At 30.1% G+C, this 27,496-nt stretch overlaps 1 long non-coding RNA gene across 1 annotated transcript; it reads left to right on the forward strand.

Annotated features, from left to right (window-relative positions):
* The first annotated feature begins 17,765 nt into the window (after positions 1-17,765).
* On the forward strand, positions 17,766-18,877 carry LOC125076285. The gene is made up of 3 exons (XR_007120303.1): positions 17,766-17,888; positions 18,112-18,205; positions 18,335-18,877. It is a non-coding gene; the product is annotated as an uncharacterized LOC125076285 (long non-coding RNA).
* Positions 18,878-27,496: the final 8,619 nt, after the last annotated feature.

Here is a 27,496-nt window from a genome sequence, read left to right on the forward strand (position 1 = left end):
ATGGAGCAAAATGCGCAGCGTGACATGCCCTCAAAAACACTGTGGAATGTCGCCGAGACAAATGCCAAGCAACATTTCGTATGCCATACTAGTCAGTGTTTATAAAAATGTTGCCCGAGGAGGCTGTGGTGATGATCAGTACTATGTCCATACTTATTTATGGAGTGAAACCACCTTGCGGGGCATATTGAGGGGGAAGTTGCATATCCGACTACATTGGTGTCAATGTCGCGAGACTTGTATGTTTGCTGTCAGAGTGGGAGCAAGCAACAAATAATGTTGCAGAACATGTTGCAGGACACAAAGCAACGTTACAACTTCACGTTGATTGAGTGCTGCGCATCATATTACGGGATAAAATACTCCTTAGTGTATTCGTAGCTTTATGTTAACAAATTAAAACATATGCTTACGATGTGTTACGCGTAAAATGTTAGTTAACTAAGTTATATAAATACAGATTTCAAACCATTTATATTATTCCTGGCAATTATATATATATTATTAAATGAGCTCGTTAGGATAGTCCCAGTTTGTGAAACTGTTTCTGTTGACGTTGCTATAGTTAAAATATGATTTCACCAAAGTGGATCAAAAATTATTGTGCCTACTGTTATGGTATTTGGATAAAACTATTTGTAATATAAAGAAAACGTAACATGATCAATTGTAAGTAGTATATTATTTTAAATTGTCAGTTCAAAATTCTTGTTATTCTTGACGCTAATATACTGATTATATGTGTTTTGTTTTATTTATTTCATAATGATTTATTTAACATTGGATACATAAGTATTAAATAAAAATAAAAACTTAGCTTAGTGTTCAGACCGACTAACTGTTTAGTTCAAGGATGAGTTTCTTTAAGAAGTAGTTAAATATTTATTTTACCTTCCATTAGAGATACACTAAATTTGAAAAATAAAATATCCGGCTTATTATTCATATATATATATTAAAAGTATACGTCTGTGTAAACAAATTTAGGAACGTATTTTCTGAAATACTATGACAGATATAATAAAAACAATATTTGTATGATAAATATTATTTTTGTTATACCTCTTATAGTGCTTCACCACGCTCCGACCAACCCTGCTCCAAACAATTGCGGGATCTGAAACATTCCAGTCAAACCTGGAGAACCGATTCCCTGCCGTGAAAACCACAACAGACGTTAACCAGAACCTCGAAAATGTAGTTCGAATTCTCAGGGAAGAAGGCACGATTTTGAAGCATGCAGCGTAAAGGAAGTCCAAATTTTCGGAAGAGACTTTAGGGCTAATGAAGAAACGACGTGAAAACCCACCTGTCACTTCGTCAGAGAAACAGCAACTAAACTGGAGAGGACGGCGTTAAAACAGAGCTATTGAAAGCAGAAGATGAGGGAGCTCCAGAAGCTTTTTAACTCTGTCCTCTTCGAAAGGGAGAACTCCGGAGGCGTGGAGTAGGAGTGTGGTTGTCTTGTTCTTCAAAAGGATGTCAAGACCCTGCTGAAGAACTATCGACCCATATCCCTTCTGCGCTAAGCTGTTTTCAAGAGTGATCACGAACCGTCTTGCGAGAAGATTCTCCAACCTCCGGAACAGGCCGAGTTTCTGAGCGGATACGGCAGAATTAGACCACATCCACACAGTGCGGCAGATTATACAGAAGTCGCATGAGTATAATCGGCCCTTGTACCTTGCATTCGTGGACTATGGGAAGGCCTTTGACTCGGTTGAAATCTGGGCTGTTCTGGAGTCCCTGCAGCGTTGCCAAGTTGATTGGCGATACATCTAAGTAATAAGATGTCTCTACGAAACCACCACCATGTCCGTCCAAGTATAGAATCAGCAAACAAATCCCATACCATTGCATCGAGGAGTGAGACAAGAGGACGTTATTTCCCCCAAATTGTTCACTAATGCATACCGTCCTCGAAGTTGTTCAAAGAAACAACTTTGAGGACGAGGTGAATAGAAAAATTCAGCTAGGTGCTGCCATGCAATGCTGCCCAATTTGAGAAGTTACGTCAAATCTTCACATCGTCGATCCCACAGTGCCTTAAGACGAAAGTCTTAAATCAGTGCGTCCTACCCGTCATGACATACGGAGCCCAAACCTGAGTCACGCCACCCATGTGCAAGAAATTAATTTTAAAAGGAATATTAATAATGCCAGTTCATCGAACGAGGATCATATTCAGGATGTAGTGTCAACACCCTGGACTTCGAAGAATGTAATATAAAAGACTAAACAAAAGGGGACAATATAGTAATTAAGAAACAATGGAACATTTGCATACTTTACGCTGAGTCCCACCACCATCAACAGCTGCCTATAAAAAGCCAAACATTTGGAAATTAATTCATTCATCCACAGGACACAAAGTAGTGCAGTTTAAGTTTTAAGTAAACTTTTGTTAATTATTTAATAAAAATTATTTTTTAAAAAGTTTTAATTATTGAATATTTGACTCGTGGACACTCACGACAAAGCTGGTTCACCAGCTTTAAAGTCGCTCAGCGTGCTATGAAAAGGGTTATGCTCGGCGTTTCTCTAAGGGATCGCATCAGAAATGAGGTGATCCGTCAGAGAACCAAAGTCATCGACATAACCCACCGGATTAGTAAGCTGAAGTGGCAGTAGGCCGGCCCTATTTGTCGTAGAACCGATTACCGTTGGGGAAAACGTGTTCTAGAGTAGAGACCGCGTCTCGGCAAACGTAGTGTAGGACGTCCTCAGGCACGGTGAAGTGACGATCTGCGCAAGACGGCTAGCAGGAGCTGGATGCCAATAGCCGAAAATAGATCACAGTGGCGCGCAATAAGAGAGGCCTATGTCCAGCAGTGGACAAATATGGGCGGCTGATGAATGAATTAAATGTTTATTCTTTTATGGAAATGATAGTTTCATGTAGTATATATTTCAGAAATATACCCAAATAATACTTTTCCCTGATTAGTAAAAACGCCTTCAACATAAAACGTAGACTGCAAAAGCTTATTTCATGTATATCGAAAACATTTTCAATATCTGTAGCTTAACTTCGAATTAATTTGTGAAAGTATCTTATGAAAATGACCAAACTCTACTAATCAAGTAGATGGGTATATTTTCGTGAGGACATTTGCAATTTAATTTTTACCTTTCTAGTATTATGCTTATTAGCAGATATCTACAACAAATTATCTCCTATCTCAGCTTCGTAGACTTATATCAATATTGCTAAAAAAGGGTTATAATCATACATATTTCGATTCAAGTTTGAAAACACCAGTTGATTACTACTTATCTATTTACCCATATTATGACCATATGCAGCTGGGGTGGACTAGAACACCATAATATGTTTTATAATTGTCCGCATTTCGATGTGTAGGGTAGATTTATATATGTCAAAAAAGCATTAATTAAAAGGTATTGGAAGTTTGTTCTAGGTTAAGGATTATTAAGCAAAATGCTACTAATATATTTGTGTTCAAAATTTATTTGACATTACATTACATTACATTACAACTAAGAATTTAATTGAATTATACGTATTTGAATACTAAACAATATCCAAAAATCATTCACATATTTAAAAAATATATTAACAAAAAAAAAATTACAAGGTTATAATGTATGCTTTTTTTTGTTTGAAAGCTAGTGCTTCCCGTGTGGTCCCATTTTAATTTGGTCCAGTTCTGATGATGGTATCTATAAGAAAACCAAGTTTTAAATTTGCATACAGTATGTGCGCGACAAATGGACGAATAACTCAATATCAAGTCAACCAATTTTGATGATTCTTTTTTTATTGGAAAGGATATACTTCAAGGATAGTTTAAGAGTTTGGTTACGTAATGTAAAGGGCCATATTGATCTATATTAAATGCACAATGTATTTAAGTTTATTATTTTAGTTAATTGGATAAGGATTAATGCTGTGTTGCTTAAAATCGCTTCGAAAATTATTTCTCGTAAAAAGTGAAATATAAAAAATAGTTATTGTGGGTTATCACTAAGAAATAGACATATACCATTGCTGATTTATTTGAAGAACTTTTTAAGGTGTACAACATTTTAGTACATTATTTTAATCTATCTTGTAGCGTTCAGCCAGCGTTTGCAATGTAAGCACAAAAAATGTGTTTACGACATCAATTTAGAAAACCTCTAACATTATCTCTATTTCTCTAAGTTACTATATTGCGCATGTATTATACATATAAACCTTCCCCTTAAATCAATCTAATTATTAAATAAAAAAAAAAACAATCTAAATTTGTTTTATACTATGTAATGATAGAAGTTTCTATTTCTTAAAGTATTCTCGTATTATTTTTGCTAGGTATTATGTAGTGTTTCCTTGGGTGACATCGACTCCAAAACTAACAAAAATTATAACTACACTATATTATCGTAAATCGCCTTTTAAGTATTCTAATATTTTTCATTTCATTTTACTTAGGAGAACTCTAAAAAATATTATGATCATTGTTTGTTGTTCATTGGTATGTGTTGAGTTAGATTTAAAGTGGCTATGTACCCACTTATCTTCTCGCGTGGTAAACTCATAGATCGTACCTACTCGTACATATTGATGAGTAGAAAAAGTAAATTGATTATTAAGCTATAGGTAGAAGAATACGCAATTATTTTTTTTACTTTTCATGCATATTAATTTGTTTTGGAATAGTGCTGTATTTGAAGTCGGTTTTTTTTTGTTAAAATATTTGTTTATTGAGGATAGGTAGCCTGGGAAATCGGAGTTTCATTTTATTGCCGAATACAACTTTACTGTGTTTAATATTTGTGCTAAAAGTTTGTGTTATACGAACACCAATATGACACGATTTGTATTTTAGAAACTAAAAAGTTATCACTTTGAATAATGCTTAAAATGGTTTATTATTTGCAAGGAACTTGTTTTTGTTTTGATTTAGCCATTATATCATCAGTCGTTTTGAATTGACAAGGATTAGTTAAAATTTATATTTAAAATTAAATGAAACAATATACATAATAGTTTTTATTTTATTTTTAGACGATGATAACAATAATTTTGAAACTATTCCTTACAAGAATCGACGCAGTATTATCTTTAGAAGTAATTAAATATATTTGTTCTATATAAAAAAAAAACCTTGGTTGAGAGAGAAAGCAGTTTTTATTTAATTACAAGTTACAAAATATGTACATTGATGAGTTTACAGATTGTTAGTATATATTCACATTTTAAATTAGTTTTACAGTTTATAAATTTAGTTACAGTATTTTGAGTTATTCTTTAACTAAAAATTATGCAATGCCATTAATTATAGATTCAGCGTGGGTCATATTTTGAAAAATCAATTTAGTATAAATTAGAACCATGTATCCATATATACTATAAATTAATCATAAATATGATAATATTTAAAATTAATTTAAGCGTCACTGACGAAATTTTTTTATTTAATAATTTAGAACAAAGTTCGCAAGGCCGGTGTAAATTAGATTTGTACAATGGATTGTATACATTACAAGCTTTTCAGTTACATATGGATAATTCTAATATTTAAGGATATGGCACCCTTTCACACTTAACATTTCAGCTTTTAATTTCTAATCCAAGTGATACATAAAAAAAAGCCCTGCAATACGAAATATACAGATATACAGGTTCAATAATTATGTAAAATTTAAATACCTACCTTTATCGAGGAATGTAAGTATGATTTACGTTATGGAAACTTAAAGTGTTGCTTAGAATAAATGGCAATCGCGGAGACTTATTCCTATAGGTCAAAAATAACTGTAAACCACAAAATAAATTACGACTTTTTGAATTGCAAGCTAAGGCATTTAAGCGAAAAAAGTAATTAAAGTCTTACAATTTTTAAAGATTGGTTTGCATGTTATAAAAATATTTATCAAACTTCAAAACTTAAAGCACTGAAATACTATCCAATCGTGAATTAAGAAACTTAACTATTTGGATAACTCATCGATATATTCAGTATAACGAATTTGAAGTTTGAATTCAATGCTAAACGGAAAATGTAAAAATGCAAAAAGAATGAATATTAAAGTTCTTGAAACGTTGAAAGGCTTAGGGAGTGTGGCCAGTATCACTACCAAAAATACCCTAAATTAAATAGATATTAAATCCATTTCTAAATCAAAGAAATAAATAATTAATTAAATATAAGACACTTCTAAGGAAAAATAAATAAAATCATAACAATTACTTCAACAATTTTCATACAAATACTACTTTTTATAGTGGATGACAGGTAATTAATTGATCTGAAACGATGCAAAATGACTTACAAATTAATACAGCAAACGACTTAGTCAATACAATCTAATTCCAATAATAATTTCACTGAATAGTTAACGTAAATGTAATTTATATTATTATTTAAATCATAAGAAAATGACAAAACAAAGAATTGAGTTAGCAACACCAAGTATGGAAAGTAGGAAACGAGTTAACGGCACGGATTCCAGCGAATTGACACTTTTATGTAGCTTAAAGTAATAAAAAAAAAATAATAAAATATTTTTTTAAATGTAACACATTAGTCAAATATATAATTCATAACTTACAACAATAATAGTAACTTTTTTATGCACCATAACCTAAGATAGATCGAGGCTGATATCGAGAGATAACCACCAACTACATCCGTCTTTTGTTGCTTACATAATCAGTTCGCGCCGCCTAGCAGATCTTTCTGCACTTCCAAGCGTTACTGTTACCTTGGATATTCGATACTCAGCATTGCAGGTTGGCATACTTAACATGGATGGATACAACCAAACATAAATAGAAATGTAAGCCATTAATGGGTGATGGCACAAGCGCAAATATAGACTACTATGATTAAATATTACTCTGTTCCCTATACTAGAATTCTATTTCAATAAAAGAATTAGAATTGTAAAGGCGAGCTAATTTCCCACTTTTTATTATTATTCACATTATGAAAATTGAACACATCTTAGTAAGGTTATGTCAATGCATTCGGTACATGTCGATCGATGCAGCTAGCCCGGGGAATCGTCCAGGACGCTACACTGGGTATCATTGCGCATGCCTAACACTATCAAATGAAAAATTAATACTTCTCGGAATAGTTCGAATAGAGTAATCTACGAGTAATAAAAATGATTAAATTATATGATATTATTATTCTATAAGGATTTTGGTGTTAGTTTATGGGTACTTAAAATGGCTAAGTCGCTACTAAAAATTAATTCCTTACAAAGATTAGATTTGGTTTTAATTACAGAATGTGATTTTTTTCTATAGGTTACAAAAAAAAATGTCTTAGTAATTTGGTTCGGTAGGTATTTGTATAATATTTCAAATAGGATATTCCATCGTGCACACGGCTAGTAACATTATAATTTCATATAGATATTGACTTAAACACTCTTCAATTTGAACTAGCAGTTTTATAAATATTACGAGATAATTAGAAAAACGCGGTTTTTATGGTATAGTTTATTAGATGCTGTTTGATTCATTAGCACAGCAGATGGGCCATCAGGTCGGTTATCGAATGTCTTCGCCTAGAAGTATCAACTTCCCGAGTAGCTCAAAGTATGTAATTAACCAAAACTAAATCCTTGTATATTTTTTTAAATAATCTTTTTACATAATACATTCTCTTTGGTACCTTTTTGTATAGAATGATATCGATTGTTTAAAATAATTTTAATATTATGATTAAAATAAATACAATCTCGTCAATTTACGTACATTAGTTGCATATTATACTTTTGTATAGCGGTCTAAATATAGCCGCGTCCAGTTATTATATGGGCGGTTCCAGGGCGTCGCTGTATCGATTGATATTCTAGTAGGTACTCACTCGCCATCCCACATAAAACGAATATTATTTCAAAACTTGCATCTCCCCGTATTGAACAGCGGGGCTGAAGTGTAATGAAGTTTTATCAAAAAAAAAGTTTTAATACGCATACTTGTCTAACGCTTAACCTTATGAGATAAATATAAACACATTGTTTTGATTTATTCAAGAAAATTTTAGGCCTTAATGAGGCCTACAGAAAACAACATTTGTTTCTATTATAAGGAATATTCATAATAATTGTTTTTGTCTATAACAAAGTCAAATTTATCTTATTCATTATTTATTAATTAATCAATTCATATACATTAAAATTTAAAACATAGACATACCCACACTAGCAAACACGCTCATAAAACTACAATAGCAAATGCCTCCAAGTCTCGCACTTTTTTCGACCTAGCTCACATTTTTAAAGAAACTTGTTCCAGTTACTTATTCTTATCTGACTTCTTAACTAGACACAATACATTACTACTACATAAACTCTATACACTTTACAAATAGAAAACCAAACGTAGAAATTGATTAATATACGAAGAAGCACTGGACAGCGATATGCACTCGACACGAAACCGACATCACAAATTCGCCGATTTACACTGTACACCCAAACAAGACTTATTTTATGCAGCGTAGATTATTTTAATATCATATTTTATTTCTAAGATACTTATTTGGTTTTTTTCTTAAGTCATTACAGACCACCGAGAGGTTCAACTTTTCGAATCAGAATGACTCTACTTAAGAGAAGCTGTTGATTCTATACATACATATACGTCGGTAGGAATAGTAAGTGACGATGGTCAGCATCATTCTGCTGTGCCAAAAAGGAACACGCTGTAATGAATATTTTAATAACAAATTACTGGCTTATTCATTGTCTAATTTACATTAAAATGCAGATGATTGGTTGGTTGAAAATAATATATAATAAAGTTTTGTTCAGCTTAATTTATTTGTAAACTCATAAATAAAATTAGTTAATTTAAAGTATTTAAATTTATGTCTTACGTGATGCTTTACTTTTATAAAAATGTGTTTTTAGTTTAAAGATGAAACTAATATATAGTATTATTAGTTTTATCTGCATTGTTATTATTATTTTTACTATGATTATATCAATGCATTATGGATCGATCCAGCGAGCCCGGGAAACGTCTAGGTCGCGACGCTGGATAGCTTTGCGCATGCCCAACAGTACCGAATGAAAAATTAAAAATTCGTATATATAAATTACTTATATTTATAATACAATATACCTTAGTATGTTTGTGTTCCGGTTTGAAGTTCTTGAAACGATGAAAGGTTTAGGGAGTGTGGCCAGTATTGGTATCAAAAATACCCTAAATTAAATAGGTATTAGTTAAATCCATTTCTAAATCAAATAGATAATAAATTTACTAAATATAATCCTTTAACTTTTAAGGCAAAATAAATTTATCATAACAAATACTCCATCAATTTTCACACAAATACTATTGTATATAGTGTATGACAGGTAATTAATTGAGGTGAAACAATGAAAAATGACTTACAAATTAATTCAACAAAGGACTTAGTTAATACAATCTAATTCCAATAATAATTTCACTGAACCGTTACCATAAATATTATTTATATTATTATTTAAATCATAAGAAAATGACAAAACAAAGAATTGAGTTAGCAACACCAAATATGGAAAGTAGGAAACGAGTTAACACCACGGATTCCAGCGAATTGACACTTTTATGTTGTTTAAAGTATATTAAAAAATATATATTTTTTAAGTTATCACTTATCAGTATGAAGAATGTCGTTTAATTACTATAAAAAAAAATGGATTAAAAAGACCTGGAAATCTCACACATTCTGTATTAGCGACGAGAAGGGTCAAAGGTCCGTGCAACACAAGGTCTTGTAGTTGTCTTACTAGTCTAAAGAAGTTGTATCGCCATTAGGTCATTTATTATTATTTTTTTATGTATTACATTAGTATCGCAATGTGTAATAATTAATAGTCGGTCTGGTTTCTTTTTCCCTTATACATTCTTAATTAAAATTTTTAATATGTTATTCTTAAAATTCTAATTGTAACTAATTAACTAATGATATAATATATTTTGTGATCAATAAAAGATTTTATTAATGAATAACCTTTCCTTGCATTATGTTATTAATATACATAAAATTTAAATAATAACCTTTATTTCCTCAAGTTAAACAATTTTAGTATTGAATGGTTTAACTTAGATTAGTTTAATTTTATATAATATTTCAGCCGTAAAAAAATAAAGTAACCACGACATAAAGAAACTAAACTGTACCATTGTGCATACAATACAATAATATAGTAAAATAGTAAAATAACATCTCTCCTCTTTTTCATAGACAGGTATTATATAACTTATTTTGTAATAAACGATTAATTTGGGTTTTTTTTAAATAAGATCCTTTTTTTTGCAAGATTGGGTACTTATAAATTGTCAACGATTCTAATTGAAGTTAAATACTTAGTTTAACATAATGCTAAAATATTAACTGTTCTTACGAATGCTAGTGATTATCAAAATTAGTAAGATATATCAATAATTCGGTACATGTCGATCGATGCAGCTAGCCCGGGGAATCGTCCAGGACGCGACACTGGATAGTTTTGCGCATGCCCCACACTATCAAATGAAAAATAAATACTTCTCAGAATAGTTCGAATAGAGTAATTACTATGAGAATTTTTTGTTAGGTTAGGTTATTAGGTTTGTTAGGTTTTTGCATAATATTTCCAATAGGATATTCCATCGTGCACACGGCTAGTAATATTATAATTTCATATAGATGTTGACTTAAACACTTTTCAATTTGAACTAGCAGTTTTATAAATATTACGAGATAATTAGAAAAACGCGGTTTTTATGGTATAGTTTATTAGACGCTGTTTGATTCATTAGCACAGCAGATGGGCCATCAGATCGGTTATCGAATGTCTTAGTCTAGAAGTATGAACGTCCCGAGTAGCTCAAATTATATAATTAACTAAAACTAAATCCTTGTATATTTTTTTACATAATATTTTTACATAATACATTCTGTTTGGTTCCTTTTTGTATAAAATATTATGGATTGTAAACATTATTTGTTTTAAATCATTTTAATATTCTGATTAAAATATTTACCATCTCGTCAATTTCTTTACATTAGTTGCATATTATACTTTTGTATAGCGGTCTATATTTAGCTGCGTCCAGGTGGGCGGTTCCAGGGCGTCGCTGTATTGATTGATATTCTAGTACTTGTATTCGAACTAAAAACGGTATTTTTAATGTTTGAATGTTATCTGTTGCAAAGCTCATTCAACTTATTCTTATAAATCGTTTTCGATTTATTTGTAAGTATGATAGGAAAAAATAGTCTTAGTTGTACGAACACATATCGATGTCTCACTTAAAAAACCCAAGCAAATGTTTATAAAGTACGTTATTTGTTTTATTTCATTTAATTTTTTTATAAAAATATATATATTATAATGTATACATGCATATATATAAAGAGTTTATTCATCATACTAACAGTTTCACTCTCCATTCCACATAAAACTAATATTACTTCAATACTTTCATCTCTTCGTATTGAACAGCGGGGCTGAAGTGTGATGATGTTTTATCCAAAAAATGATTTAGTACGCATACTTGGCTAACGCTTAATCTTATGAGATAAATATAAACATATGTTTTGATTGATACAAGTAAATTTTAGGCCTTAATGAGGCCTCCGGAAAACAGCATGTGTATATATTCTCAAGAATATTCAAAATAATTATTTTTGACTATTACAAAGTCAAATTTATCTAACTCATTATTAATTAATTAATTTATTCATATACATTAAAAATTTAATACATAGACATACCCACACTGGAAAACACACACATAAAACTACAATAGCAAATGGCTCCAAGACCACACTTTTTTCGACCTAGCTCACATTTTCAAAGAAACTTGTTCCAGTTACTTATTCTTATCTGACTTCTTAACTAGACACAAAACATTACTACTACATAAACTCTATACATTTTACAAATAGAAAACCAAACGTAGAAATTGATTAATATACGAAGAAGCACTGGACAGCGATATGCACTCGACACGAAACAGACATCACAAATTCGCCGATTTACACTGTACACCCAAACAAGACTTATTTTATGCAGCGTAGATTATTTGAATATCATATTTTATTTCTAAGATACTTATTTTCCTAAGTCAATACAGACCACCGAGAGGTTCGACTTTTCGAATCAGAATGACTCTACTTAAGAGAAGTTGTTGATTCTATATATACATATATGTAGGTAGGTATAGTAAGTGACGATGGACAGCACCATTCTGCTGTGCCAAAAAGGAAAACGCTGTAATGAATATTTTAATAACATATTACTGGCTTATTCATTGTCTAATTTACATTAAAATGCAGTTGATTGGTTGGTTCGAAATAATTAATTAATAAATATTTGTTCAGTTTAATTTATTTGTAAACTTATAAACAAAATAAGTTAATTTGAATTAATTAATGAATTTATTATGTGATGCTTTACTTTTATAAAAATGTGTTTTTAGTTTAAAGATGAAACTAATATATAGTATTATTAGTTTTATCTGCATTGTTATTATTATTTTTAGTATGATTATATCAATGCATTATGGATCGATGCAGCGAGCCCGGGAAACGTCTAGGTCGCGACGCTGGATAGCTTTGCGCATGCCCAACAGTACCGAATGAAAAATTAAAAATTCGCATATATAAATTACTTATATTTATAATACAATATACCTTAGTATGTTTGTGTTCCGATTTGAAGTTCTTGAAACGATGAAAGGTTTAGGGAGTGTGGCCAGTATCAGTACCATAAATACCCTAAATTAAATAGGTATTAAATCCATTTCTAAATCAAAGAAATAATTAATTAATTAAATATAAGCCACTTTTAAGGAAAAATAAATGACAAAATAAATAAAATCATAATAAATACTCCATAAATTTTCACACAAATACTATTTTATATAGTGTATGACAGGTAATTAATTGCTCTGAAACAATGAAAAATGGCTTACAAATTAATACAACAAACGACTTAGTTAATACAATCTAATTCCAATAATAATTTCACTGAACCGTTACCATAAATGTTATTTATATTATTATTTAAATCATAAGAAAATGACAAAACAAAGAGTTGAGTTAGCAACACCAAATATGGAAAGTAGGAAATGAGTTAACGCCACGGACTTTTATGTCGTTTAAAGTATATTAAAAAATATATATAAATTTTTAAGTTATCACTTATCAGTATAAAAAATGTCGTTAAATTACTATAAAAAAATGGATTAAAAAGACCTGGAAATCTCACACATTCGTATTAGAGACGAAAAGGGTCAAAGGTCCGTGCAACACAAGGTTTTGTGGTTGTGTTACTAGGCGACAAAGAAGTTGTATCGCGATTTGGATATTTATTCATATATTATTATTATTTTTTAATGTATCACATTAGTATCGCAATGTGTAATAATTAATAGTCGGTCTGGTTTCTTTTTCCCTTATACATTCTTAATTAAAATTTTGAAAATGTTATTCTTAAAATTCTAATTGTAACTAATAAACTAATGATATAATATATTTTGTGACCAATAAAAGATTTTATTAATGAATAACCTTTCCTTGCATTATGTTATTAATATACTGTTGAACGCAGACTGTGTGACGTGGCTTGGGAAGTGACGTCACCGGACAGACGACGTGGCATAAGAAAATATATGACACACGCGGCGAGGCAGCCATATTTAGTTGACATAAGAGATAGAATAGAATAGTCGGTTGCTTATGATATGAGTTCTTTAATGTTTTTGTTATTTTGCTGTATATAATTGTTACTTGTGTATAATTTTTCAATATTTGATGAATGATAGATTATAATACATAAAATTTAAATAATAACCTTTATTTCCTCAACTTAAACAATTTTAGTATTGAATAGTTTAACTTAGATTAGTTTAATTTTTTTATAATATTTCAGCCGTAAAAAAATAAAGTAACCACGACATAAAGAAACTAAACTGTACCATTGTGCATACAATACAATAATATAGTAAAATAGTAAAATAACATCTCTCCTTTTTTTTCATAGACAGGTGTTATATAACTTATTTTGTAATAAACGAATAATTTGGGTTTTTTTTTAAATAAGATCCCTTTTTTGCAAGGTTGGGTACTTATAAATTGTCAACGATTCTAATTGAAGTGAAATACTTAGTTTAACATAATGCTAAAATATAAACTGTTCTTACGAATTCTAGTGATTATCAAAATTGAACTCATCTTAGTAAGATTATATCAATGCATTTGGTACATGTCGATCGATGCAGCTAGCCCGGGGAATCGTCCAGGACGCGACACTGGATAGTTTTGCGCATGCCCCACACTATCAAATGAAAAATGAATACTTCTCAGAATAGTTCGAATAGAGTAATTACTATGAGAATTTTTTTGTTAATTTAGGTTATTAGGTTTGTTAGGTTTTTGCATAATATTTCCAATAGGATATTCCATCGTGCACACGGCTAGTAATATTATAATTTCATATAGATATTGACTTAAACACTTTTCAATTTGAACTAGCAGTTTTATGAATATTACGAGATAATTAGAAAAACGCGCTTTTTATGGTATATTTCATTAGACGCTGTTTGATTCATTAGCACAGCAGATGGGCCATCAGATCGGTTATCGAATGTCTTCGTGTAGAAGTATGAACGTCCCGAGTAGCTCAAATTATATAATTAACTAAAACTAAATCCTTGTATATTTTTTTACATAATATTTTTACATAATACATTCTTTTTGGTTCCTTTTTGTATAAAATATTATCGATTGTAAACATTATTTGTTTTAAATCATTTTAATATTCTGATTAAAATAATTACCATCTCGTCAATTTCGTTACATTAGTTGCATATTATACTTATATAGCGGTCTATATTTAGCTGCGTCCAGGTGGGCGGCTCCAGGGCGTCGCTGTATCGATTGATATTCTAGTACTTGTATTCGAACTAAAAACGGTATTTTTAATGTTTGAATGTTATCTGTTGCAAAGCTCATTCAACTTATTCTTATAAATCGTTTTCGATTTATTTGTAAGTATGATAGGAAAAAATAGTCTTAGTTGTACGAACACATATCGATGTCTCACTTAAAAAACCCAAGCAAATGTTTATAAAGTACGTTATTTGTTTTATTTCATTTAATTTTTTTATAAAAATATATATATTATAATGTATACATGCATATATATAAAGAGTTTATTCATCATACTAACAGTTTCACTCTCCATGCCACATAAAACTAATATTACTTCAATACTTTCATCTCTTCGTATTGAACAGCGGGGCTGAAGTGTGATGATGTTTTATCCAAAAAATGATTTAGTACGCATACTTGGCTAACGCTTAACCTTATGAGATAAATATAAACACATGTTTTGATTGATACAAGTAAATTTTAGGCCTTAATGAGGCCTCCAGAAAACAGCATGTGCTTATATTCTAAAGAATATTCATAACAATTATTTTTGTCTATTACAAATTCAAATTTATCTAATTCATTATTAATTAATTTATTTATTCATATACATTAAAATTTAATACATAGACATACCCACACTGGCAAACACACACATAAAACTACAATAGCAAATGGCTCCAAGACTCACACTTTTTTCGGCCTAGCATTTTCAAAGAAACTTGTTCCAGTTACTTGTTCTTATCTGACTTCTTAATTAGACACAATACATTACTGTTACACAAACCCTATACACTTTACAAATAGAAAACAACCAAACGGAGAAATTGACTGCTCTACGAAGAAGCACTGGACAGTGATATGCACTCGACACGAAACAGACATCACAAATTCGCCGATTTACACTGTACACCCAAACGAGACTTATTTTATGCAGCGTAGATTATTTTAATATCGTATTTTATTTCTAAGATATTTTTTTTCCTTCTAATTCAATACATAAACAGACCACCGAGAGGTTCGACTTTTCGAATCAGAATGAGTCTACTTAAGAGAAGCTGTTGATTCTACATATACATATATGTAGGTAGGTACATATATGTCGGTAGGTATAGTAAGTGACGATGGACAGCACCATTCTGCTGTGCCAAAAAGGAAAATGCTGTAATGAATATTTTAATAACATATTACTGGCTTATTCATTGTCAAATTTACATTAAAATGCAGTTGATCGGTTGGTTCGAAATAATTAATTAATAAAGTTTAGTTCAGTTTATTTTTTTGTAAACTTATAAAGAAAATTAGTTAATTTATATTAATTAATTAATTTATTATGTGATGCTTTACTTTATAAAAATATCTTTTTAGTTTAAAGATGAAACTAATGCAGATAGCATTATTAGTTTTATTTGAATTGTTATTATTATTTTTAGTATGATTATATCAATGCATTATGGATCGATGCAGCTAGCCCGGGAAACGTCTAGGACGCGACACTGGCTAGCTTTGCGCATGCCCAACAGTACCGAATGAAAAATGAAAAATTCGTTTATATATTACTCTTATTTATATTACAATTTATATACCTTAGTATTTTTGTGTTCCGGTTTGAAGGGTGTAATTAAAGGCACAAGGGACATAACAAATCAGTTCCCAAGGTTTGGTAGCAAAATGGTGATCTAAGGAATGTCAAATAATTTCTAACGGCTAATGTTTTTGAGCAATGGTGGCCATTGACTATCAGGTGATGGCCAGATGGCCCATTTGTCTGACCACCTGCACATGCTATAAAAAGGACAAATATAAATACTATAGAATAATTTTGAAAATATAGTCTGTAATAAAATTTTAAATAAATAGAATAATATTAAAATAATCTAATTTAAAAACTTAACGCAAAAATTTAAAAAAAACGATGTTTCTATTTTTCTATCTTTATAATTATGTGATATATATATTTTATGGATATGAACGTATACGCAAACTGATTCGTTTCGATGAAAGAAGTCGATTAAAATCTCTTTAAGAACTTTTTTATAGCAGATAATCTGGACAGTAAATATTATTTAGCTATATCCAAAAAAAATATGCCACAAATTAACATACTTATAGCCTTATATGCAATGATGTTCTAGTAAATTGCCTATATGTGAATTTAAAACGCTAAATTAAAATAATATGAAAATTACATATTAATAAAAAGATACATAAAAACGGAAAAAAGCAATAGAACTCGATTCCAATATCGTGTTAATTATTGCTTAACGTTCTAATATGTATGATGTCGGGAATGATAATTGTATTATTATTATCATAAATGGTTACGGGCCTTGTTGGCGTCATTCGGGTTGAATTCGAATATGAAATAAAGTAGTAATAGTTTCAGTTTCCAGTTTGTTGTCATTTCGGTGTTATCAATCTCGCCACAGACTACATAGCGACTACGTTATTCACGCCAAAAACTTCAAGATGGCGATTCGACCCCGCTTGGCCTAAACTTGACTCGGATTTGTCGTGCCGTATGAAGTAATATTCAAAAAGTAACTTTAAATGATTAAGTCATATGGTTCACAATAATAAATTTAAATACAAATAATATTTCAGACACTTTTTAAAACATAAATTCTATTCCGTGACTTGCTGCGTTATATTTAAGTATGAGAAAAATAAATGGACTTTTCTCGTACTATAGTTACATAATTAAAGTAATTTATATTTTATTCGAATTCCAAAAATTGTATTAATTGTGATCCTCTGCACTCTCTTCTGATTGGCTTAATCTGTGGACGGATTTTAATGTATTGATTGCAAAGAGCTACGCATGCGCAAATCGATCTGTTTTAGCTTACACGAAACCAAGACATACTAGTGCTTGTTTTGACACTAGTATCACGTTTATTTTACTTTTAGTATTGTGTTTAATTTTTAAAGTATTTTTTTTTTAATCCATTTTAACAGAACGTGTATCAAAGCAATAACTTATTAAGCATAGTTGTTTGAAAAATAGTAAGTTTATAATTATATTAAATCATTTACATTGCATTGTTTTTACTATTATCGTTCCAATTTGGTTTTTGATTGTTATGAAATGAGACTTTGCAATAGAAAATGTCATGAAACTGGTTACATTAGTGAAAAATAAATTATTTGTTTCGGATTAAAATTATATTTCGGCAGGGTTTGATCGTATACATTTGTCAACATATTTAAAAATTGTTTTTGATTTCAGGCTTAGCCCTCCTTTAAAATGAGATAAAGACAGGGAAATGTGTGTCTGCCCAGTTTGAGACCGAGATGACGATACAAATACTATTATTTATAAGGTTTTTTTTTTATCTTTATACAAACAAATTAAAGATAAATCTAAAATATTCAATTTTAATTTATGAAGTTAATCAAATATGTTTTATGTTTCTAGAATTTTACTAATGTATTGTATTTTCTCTTTTAAGGTGTTCGATGTCAGCTTCTTCATCACCGGTCTGACGTCCATTCCATACCAGTTAGAAGTTTTCATCTAATATTTTAAAGACTTTTAAATTAGTACAGTATACGCATTCAAAAATAGCTAGCCTTAAATGTAAGCCCAAGGAATAACTTCTGGCACAAAGGACATCTTAAGTCCCAAGGTTGGTGGCGCATTTGTGTAATGTAAGGAATGGTTGTTATTACTTACAGCGTCAATGTCTATGGGCGGTGGTGACCACTTACCATCAGGTGGCCTATTTGACCATTCGCTTATATTAAAAAAATATATGTAATCGGCTAATTCATTACCGTGCGTATTGTTATTAATTTAATGTCATTTGTCGTAATAACTACTTAAGCCTATTGATTATGTAACTGTTTAATATTTTGTAGTGTTAGGTATTATTATGTATTACCCTACGGTTAGTACTATAAGGACTAGTACTTAGAACTAGACTAGTAGTAATAAGTCATGTAATCGTCATCTTCGGTAATATTTGGAAAAAAATATAATAATATGTTTCGTATGTATCTTGTTTCATTTAATCCAACTTTTATTCTTGCACTTGTTAATTCAAAACAACTGACATAAAATATATTATTATTACTAATAACTTGTTAACTTTTCAAAGTAAGGATCGCATCCTTTTGCCTATAATAAATATAATGTAATATAAAATACGATAAAATTATATCAGATACATAAAAAAAAATATTATTTAATTAAAGCTATATGTAAGGGATGTAAAGTAAGAATATTTGTTGAAAGATAAAGATATGAGATTATTGTAAAGAGATTTATATTATATATTTTAAATACGATGAGGGTTAAATAAAACCCATGTTGAGCGCCAAATGTACAGGAGTATATTCATTAAAAAATTAACTTAGTATAAGCAATAATAGTAAACGATAAAGAATATTAAAAGAAAAAGCAACATAATACTGTATCTCTTTTGGTTTTAGTATTATAAAAAATAAGAGATATATTTTCTTGCTGATCTAATTGAAGTGAAAATAAGCTAATTTTAGTTGCATTAAAACCTTTTTTTCCGGTTATCGTTATCGAAACAAATTAAGAAAAAGAAAATATAACTTTTCCTCTCCTTCTCGAAAGAAGTAATACTGATAAAGAAGCAACTCTCTGTTCGTAATTTTTCTGTTTTTGCTCCTAAGCTATCTACCACAATATTATTTTATTGACCTCAGCTAAATTAATGAACTAATATAATCACAAATAAGATACAGAATAAATGACGAGTGCTAGACGAAATATTGTGCTGAAGAGAGTTGGGACACTTTTTGTAAACACAGCGCTCAGGTGGTGCGACGTCTGGGCGAAATATTCATCGGTAACGCCCAATCGAGCAAGGTTAATGATATAACCTTCCTCGATTATCCTTGTTGTAATATAATGACATATATCCATCTGATCACCTCAACAATATTACTGTTAGATTAAACTGATCATTAAATGTAGTAAAGAATCACTTACAAATTATTGAAGCAAGATTTTGCTTAAAAAGTATCTGGAAATTGAACGAACTTTTTTCTTTTTGAAAAAATGCCGTCTTACAAAAGAAATACTTTTTTAAACAGGCATTAAATGACCTTCTATGCTACACCAGCTTACAGCATCTCTATTATGCGTTTTCATGATCTCATTTAGACGACATAAATCAGTTTAAATCAGTGTGTATTCCTAACGTTATGTAGATATGCTCTTTAAGAATTTGGAAAGATTAGTTTCCTTTGTCGATAGTATTTTACTTCCATTACATGATTCTAAGTTCTTAATTAAAACAACAATAATAGCATAATAGCTAAATAGTTAATGGTAGCGTTTTGTACAAACCCGTCTGTTGTTTTTCGGTTTGGAGGATGAGTGTGTCTGTGTTACTGTGTTGCTACAAGAGACATACCATCTTATTTTGGTACTATGAAGGTTGGTGGCGCATTGGCGATGTAAAGAATGGTTAATATTTCTTACACCACCCTTGTTTATGGGTGATGATGACTTCAAAATCAGGTGGCCCATTTGCCTGTCCGCCTAGAGATATTTAAATAATTAATATATTTGGTTCTAAAAAATATCTTAAGTCAAAATATTAAAAGATTTTATATCAACATTTTTACAAATCCTCGTGGTTCTGTTGTGATATATATACAAACTTTCAGTCGTATATTTTTCAGTATGGATATTACATGACGTGGTATTGAAATGAGTATTTTTATAACGTTTATTTATTAGAGTTACTTAATAACTTAATTAATTTACAATAAATAAATTTATTAACTCTAAGCAACATTAGACATGTTCGAATATTAAATTTAACACATTTTAAATGTTAAAAGAATATTGTAAATTTCATTTGAATTTATATAATAATACATCTAGTCTTGTCTGTTTTTACAATGTAACATCTCGACTAATTAAACTATCTATAGTTCACTTCTAATATTATAAATGTGACAGTAATTCAGTCTGTTCAGTCCTCCTTCTGTCCTCTTCACGCTTAAGCCGCTGAACCGATTTGGATGAAATTTATTATGACTTATTTGATGACAGACATTTTTAAAATTGCCGTTTCATAAATTCAAATAATTTGTAAAAAATACATTGGTAAAGAAGGCATATTATTCAATACAAGATTATACAGATGATAAAAAAGCGTGGAGTTAATACTTGTTGACTTCCAGGCAGGATATTACATACATATATAATTGTTGAAAAACATTGATTGTTAGCTAACATGTTGAAAAAGAGTAACTACTGAGTTTCTTGCAGGTTCTTCTCGGTAGAATCTACATCCCAACCAGGTGGTACCTTCACTTAATATAGTTTGTTAAATGACGATTCTAAAGTGCTTATAAAAGAATACTTAAATAAAGTATGTATATGATTTTTAATTTTTGATTTTGATTTTATGTAATTAGTTTGATTCCCGCTAAAGGCCGTTAGAATTAATCACTGAAATAAAACGATATAATTATGAATAGGGAGTTGAAAGTTTGTATGGGGAATCAATAATTTCTTAAGTAGGGAATATTCATTTTTCGTTAACTGATATAATGTTTTTGCATTTTGGACCAATTAGGTTAACTAGAAGATGATTTAATGCTTTACTTACCGCTGACAGATTAATTTGTAGTACACTACTAATTACACTACTAATGTTATAATTACCCAGGTAACTTTATTTGTCTGTCATGCTTTCACGACTGAGTCACAAAACAGACTTTGATGAAACTTAGTACAAAGTAAGTTTAAATTTATGCCACTAGCTTTTCAAGTCACCCTTCAAGGGGATAAAATCGTCGTCGAGGTTTGTGTACTTTGTTTGTAAATTTAGCGTGTTCAAAGCCGTGGGTTCAACTAGTTACTTATTTTTACGCTTTGTATGTTATTAAGACCCCACTTATATGAAAAAAAATTACCTTATGAAATTTCACTTCAATTTTATTAGTGGTAGGGATTTGTGCAGGTACAACCAACCCCTCATCTTTTATTCTAGCACAAATCAGTAATACTTTGTGTAGCCGTATTTTGGTTTAAAGGTTGAGTGAGTTAATATCATTGCAGGCTTAATCTCAGTGGCTGCGCAACTCAAGAAGTAGCTTAAACTTTTCACTTTCATCATTAAAGAGCCATTTTCTCAAGGTGAACTACTAAACATCCGCTATTGTTCTAAGTATTTAGAATTTTATCATACCGAAATCAACAAATAAAAAGTCGTACGATTTTTTTATTAGACAAACGTGTCGCAAACTATCGGAGATATATATTTTATCTCTAGCTAATACCCGATGGATAGTATACTAGTTCAAGTATGAAATTAGCCACCAAAATTAGGAAAAAAATTTACATACCAATAAAGACCTATTTAGGTATATTAATTAATTTAGTTTCTTTACAAATTTTACTAAGTATTTAATGTTAGACACGGGTATTGAAAAAGACTATTAATTTCTTTTTATTCTTATTATTTTGGGTAGCTGGATGAAACCGTATTTTAATTTAGTTTTTAAAACTTTAATCCAAATATAATGAATTTAAAAATCAAAAGTTTTTAATTAATGTATTGTATTTGACGAAGTATCTACATCATTTAAAAGTTATATAGTGAGTCAAATAGGGACGAAAACTTACTTCTAATAATCGATGAGCTAGTATATTTTTCTATAATTGTTTAGAGTCCATATACTTCTATATGGTAGAATTTAGGTGTTTCGTGTGAAAGAATAGTTATATTTTGGGCTTTCAATAAAAAAAACATTTCTTCTAGATGTTGATAATTAAAAATTTAGACTTAAACCATAAATACATGCTAAGATCGTGTTAAGCTTGTGTTGTCGCATCATGTATCGATTAATCTAAATAGAATAGATATGCGTGTTCTAATTAGTGCGAGTTCATGAATTTTAATGTAATTATATAATAGAAAGAGCAACGGGCCTATAATAGAGCCTTGTGGGACTCCGTAAATAAGTATGTTCCTCACCTACTACGTTACTTCTATAATAATTTATTTTAATTCTTAAAATTAAAGTTCTTTTTTTTAAATAAGATTTAAATAATTCTAAGGCACATGTTCTAAGACAGGTGTTAGTTAGACTATATATATATAAGACTATGAAAAAATTTTTTTACCGTGTATATTATAATTATTTAAATTTAGTTAATAACAACAATAATTGAATCCAATCCATTTTTGCTGCAAAAATGTTTTTTCTCACAATCCAAAACGCCATAAAATGAGTTGTTAGTGTCAAAGTATTTTTCTTATCTCTTACGTAAGATTTTTTTCAGTATCTTGGGTAATACAGGCAATACAGATATATGGGTCACTAATTTTTTGGCTCTGTACTTGGTCCGGAATTATGAATCGGTGTAATAGAAATCCCCAGAAAAGAAAAATTCTCTATTGACTAGTAGTTTAATAAAACTGTTACTTAGAGTTCCTGCAATTATTTTTTTACTGTAAATTCCACCTAACCCTATAGATACCATTATTAAGTTGGATCTTTTTAAATATTTAGAGTATATACAGTAGATAATGCATAAGTCTTTGAAAATTTTGTTGTAAAGCATAAGATAAGTTAATAAATATAAAAGTAAATAGATAGCCTTCTTATTTTTTGAAGTTGAAAGTTAGGGAAAAATTAGTATCTGCGGCGTTTTATACAACAGCTAATAATACTAATACTCATAAGGAAAAAATATGCTCTTGATCAGTTTTATCCATAATAATTGGTGTTACTATGTTTTAAGTCTTTGCGATTATTTTCTGAGACTCCCTTGGGAGACTTTTTTTGTGTGACTTACTAGTTTGAAAGATTTAATAATGATCAAGCAATTGTGTTAATGAACTCAAGAATATTTATTGTAGGGTAGGGGTATTTCCTATATTTGACGGTGAGCTTACTTTCTTAATTGCTTTAGCTGATATCTTAGGATTTTTAAGCTCTTTTGCTGTGTTGGAGATTGATCAGAAAATATTTTTATATTTAGGGGTAGCTTATCATGGTTGCGTAGAAGTAGTTTCACGTATTCTGATGAACTATAGCATGCCTTGATTTGGCGGTTCTTTCCTGGCGTGTATTGACCGATTCTGTAGACTCTAATGGGTTTCGGAATGTTTTTACTGACCAAAGAAGTAATACTTAATATATCAGCTTCATCTTTCACTAGTCTTTCGTTAGCACCTCGGTAGTTTTGCTCCAATAAGCCCGCAAATATGATATTATTTGCCCTGTTATTGCATCCGTGCAATTCTTTGCATATATTTTCATTCATGCATACCTGTTGCTTCAATTTGGAGGTTGAAGATTGAGGTGTGTTTTTAAGGATGCCAGTAGATTGGATGGATGTAGATTCAAGAGTTTCAATTCTATTATCGTCCTGAGTGCTTTGTTTTTCTATGGGTTTCTCGATTATCTTTATATCTTTTTGTTCGTCTGTAATGTTATTTGTAGATACTTTTATTTTGTTAATTTGTGAAACATTTTCACGGATCATGTTCAAATTTTGTCCATTAGAAGACTTCAGCATGGTTAATTGTGTTTGGACCTCTTTTACACTTTCCTGCATTTTATTCAATATTTGCTCGTTAGATCCAACATACTTTTCCAATAATAAGCCGATACGCATCAACTCTGACCGAATTTCTTTGATTTCATTGTTACATCCACAGGTTTCATTTGTGGTTTGTTTTCTTTTTCTGAAAATGATCTGTGGATCAATTGCAGCCACTAAACTTAGTTTAGATAAGTCTGGATGTGAGCCACCGCTGTATCCAGAAGCTTCAACTGTCGAACGTGGCGACGGTCGTCTTACACTCATGATAACAACAAAGTACAACTACAAGTCCAAACAAATTAAAGTCTGCGAAATAGGCAAGCTGTTATTACTGACAAAGTTGAGTTATACGCCTTACGGCGGAGTCGGTAAGTAAAAGAACTACAAAACAGCAATTGTCTTGCTTCCACGGGGGTGAGGTACTACACAAAGGTGCGCGTTTCACTGTTTATGTTGGGTAATATACAAAAGAAAAACGATTTAATAAAAGCAATAAAGAAATTTCACTTCAAATTCAATTGGTTATTACATTAAGAGTCATTTTTAAACGGCACTAATGAGTATATTCTTAATATGAATCGACACACGTCTATTCGTGGTGACTAACGAGCGACGAGTTAGTAATATATTGTTAGGTATTTTCTAACTATATTGATATTTTGCAACTACAGCTTTTTGTTTAAAATCCTTATAAATTGAAAAGTTACTTAGAAGATTATGTGCTACGTATTATAAATTATAATTTTTATATAACAATATAATTAAAAAATCGCTTAAAAATTAATATGATCTTTAATATATAAAAATACATTTATTACTTGATTTTAGATTGTGATAATTCAAAACAAAAGTAATCAAAAATATGTAATTGTGAATTATAGTTAGGGTAAAATCATATACGCTAATTGATTGCTATATTCGCTAATTTATATTGCTTTACTTAGTACTATACTACTAATTTTATACTTAATCATAATTGAAGATGAAATATTTCAAATAGAACTTTTATCAAGATTCTACTTAAACGTCACTCACATTAATTCCCGTAATATTTGTATAATATATCATTTATTTTCTACCAGATTATATAGAACGCAATTAGGAAAAAAATCCATCATATCATTGTTATATATCACCACAGTCAGTAATCAAGTAAAAGATTTAGACGTATATCACGATAGTCGCCCTCAGTTCAATCGAAAAATAAAGAATTTTTTTTGTGCTGATTTCTTATTTTATGGTATATCTTATTGGTTTTATTAATTACATAATATTTTAAAAAATGTATTATACTTCCTATCTCTAATTATTGCTTATAATTAATTTATATTTTTAATACATATTGTGCGATAAGATAGTGCATGATGAACCTGTAAGTAGTAGAACTTTTGCCTAGATCATTTTGAGACGTAATTTTTATTTTTTATTTTGATGTGTCTACTGTTGGTTGTCCTAATGAAAATAAATAAATATAGTACTTGAGTAAAACAAGTTAAAAATCGAAATAAAATTATCGAACAATGAATACTATTACACAATATAATGGTATATTTTATTTTTAGTCGATACTGCGCTAACCTCAATCTTACATAACTATTTCACACTATAATTTAGAAATGTATGTGATGATGTCATCACACGTGTCTCTTTCCCATACATATGTGAATTTAGTTTTCGTTGACAAAATATTGAAAAGTTTGCAGATCTATTACAAAACGTTAGTTATTTTAACTTTATTAATGTGCAATAACTTTCGTTTCGCTTTCTTGCAATATGTTGGTGTGATTTAGAGTAAAAGGGACGATTGTGTTTAACAGGTGGTTGGGTTTTGTGCAAGCCCGTCTTGTTAGGTACCACCCACTCATTAGGTATTCTACGCCAATTAGCAAAATGAAACTCAAACTCAAATTCCTTTATTTAATATGGAAGCATTACACTTACTTCTTATTATTAAAATTAAACACTATCAACGGTTCGGAAAAGAAAATATCCTGACCTGAGAGGAACCGAAGAAAGAAACTGAGCAGGTCTTTTTTTGTCAAATTTATTATATTATATATTATACATTGAATATGAATAGAAATAGCCAGGAGGCGATCGTTTCATTTCCAATGTGTGCTATCAATCATAAACTCATTAATTGTATAATAATAATAACCTTTCTCAAACAAGCGCTCCTAACATTTTTTTTAAATTTACAACAGATGCATTTTGAACGTTTTCTGGGATCGTGTTGTAGAACTTTATACATTTCCCCACAAAAGAGTTACTTACTCTATGCAGTCGAGTAACAGGAGTAACAAATTTTTGTTTATTCCTTGGACCAATGCTATGAATTTTTTGCTATAAAATTTTCTCAAAAAATCATTAATATTTTTCCGTACATACATAACATTACAGAATGTATACTGAGAAGCAACAGTTAATATCTTGATTTCTTTAAATTTATAAACAAAGAAGCAGAAGCAAAGCATACCGTAAGATTATTATACTGCGAAAGTAACTGAAATATACTAAACGCGCCGTATAAACATCGCAAATGCCGCAGAACTCAGTCTACTCGCCAATCCGTTAAGATGGGGAACTCATTGCAATTTGGCATAAACAGTAAGGCAAAGAAATTTAGCTGATTCAACTAGATCCATGATAAGTACATCAGCTTTTATATTTTTCACATTTGGTGTACAAAATTTTACCATTTTTGTTTTTTTTATTATTTAGCCTAAGATTATTTACGCTAAGCCAGTGTCTAGATTAGATACTATATCAGAGATAGCATTATTTACATCGTCATACTGTACCTGTTTTCTATTAATTTTAAAAACTAAAGAGGTATCATAAGCAAACAATACTTTATCATGTTTGTTCCCAAGTTCCCGTTTGCGCCATTGTAATTAAAGACACAAGGGACATTATATCTTAGTTCCCAAGGTTAGTGACGAATTGGTGATGTAAGGTATGGTTAATATATCTGGCAATGCCAGTGTCTATAGGCGGTGGTGACCACTTTACATCAGGTGGCCCATTTACCGGTCCGCAAACTTATTAACACGGCCTCTCCTGACAT

This window comes from Vanessa atalanta, chromosome Z, assembly GCF_905147765.1.
Source record: "Vanessa atalanta chromosome Z, ilVanAtal1.2, whole genome shotgun sequence".
Taxonomy (NCBI): domain Eukaryota; kingdom Metazoa; phylum Arthropoda; class Insecta; order Lepidoptera; family Nymphalidae; genus Vanessa; species Vanessa atalanta.